Consider the following 1,516-nt stretch of genomic DNA (forward strand, 5'->3'; position numbering starts at 1 on the left):
TAGTTTAGATTGTATATTAAGCACACAGGATGCAAGAAATCAATACATATAAATATGGTTTAAATAGATAATTAAATAGATATGAGTTCATCCAAATTGGCTTTTTTAATAACATGATATACAAGTAGTACTTAAAACAGAAGAGGCCTTTAAATTCCTTAATAACTGAAGCCACTGTCTATAGATGTACTTTCAATATCTCTATTTCCATTAAATAAATTACAAAACTAAAATAAGAAATAACATAAAAAATTAAAAAACACTCTTTTTTCTTCATCTCTTTCTATATCCATAGAGTTTCTTACTGCAACATTTAATTAAACATTACCTTGTAGGCCTTTACTTGCTCTGCATACAGTGATGACATTTATTTATTTATTTATTTTTTAATAACATAAGACACAAGTAATACTTCTAACAGAAGAGGCCTTTAAATCCCTTAATAACTTAAGCCATTGTCTATAAGGGTACTTTCAATATCTCTATTTCCATTAAATAAATTACAAAACTAAAATAAGAAATAACATATAAAAAAGCATTCCTTTTTCTTCATCTCATGCTATATCCACAGTGTCTCTTACTGTAACATTTATTTAAACATTACCTTATTGGCTCTTGCTCTTCATGCAGTGATGACATTGTGTTCATGTTGCTCACCTGAAACATTGAATTTATTAGATCACCACACTTTTTATTGTACGTTTTCAATTTTCTTTTATATGTGTGCCTATGCTCATCGTAAAAAAAAAATAATAATAAAAAATAAATGTATATACATGATTACATGATTCATAATTATTTTAGTAAGGGGTAATGGACAAATTCCAATATAAATATTTATAAACTATCAATACATCTAAAATCTTATGGGTGAGGCTATGCTTATCATACATGATATACACATGTCAATATCTTCCTCTGTATACATACAGATTACACGTAAAATTTATATATATGTATATATATATATATATATATATATATATATATATATATATATATATATATATATATATATATATATATACATATATATATTTATATATATATATATATATCTGTGTGAGTGTATATATATTTATATGTATATGTTTACGTATACGTATATGTATATGTATATGTATATGTATATGTATATGTATATATATATATATATATATATATATATATATATATATATATATATATATATATATATATTTATGTATATGTATATATTTATATATATATATATAATATATATATATATATATATATATATATATATATATATATATATACCTAATAGTCAGTCAAATTGACACACATTATCTATCGTTAACCTAACCAGCTGAACATTATGTCAATAATTAGTATTAAATAACATGTAAAAATTAAAGAAACAAGTATGCAACATATATTTAATAATATCATAATCAACATCATTATTTTTATTATTATTATGACTATTAATATTAGCAGTACTGGTATTAGTACTAGTTTTAATATTTATTGTATTGTAATGCCAGACGTCACA

At 21.8% G+C, this 1,516-nt stretch overlaps 1 long non-coding RNA gene across 2 annotated transcripts in view; it reads right to left on the reverse strand.

Moving 5' to 3' along the window:
- LOC122268029 (uncharacterized) overlaps positions 1-858 on the reverse strand; it is an 8,686-nt gene extending 7,828 nt beyond the window's left edge. The window contains exon 1 of one of the 2 annotated variants that reach the window (XR_015190776.1): positions 605-858. This is a non-coding gene — a long non-coding RNA (uncharacterized LOC122268029). The remainder of the gene's footprint in view (positions 1-604) is intronic. The other variant, XR_015190777.1, reaches the window with a different exon arrangement.
- Positions 859-1,516: the final 658 nt, after the last annotated feature.

Source organism: Penaeus japonicus, unplaced genomic scaffold (assembly GCF_977035675.1).
Source record: "Penaeus japonicus unplaced genomic scaffold, GWHDUDI00000001_assembly GWHDUDI00000041, whole genome shotgun sequence".
Taxonomy (NCBI): Eukaryota; Metazoa; Arthropoda; class Malacostraca; order Decapoda; family Penaeidae; genus Penaeus; species Penaeus japonicus.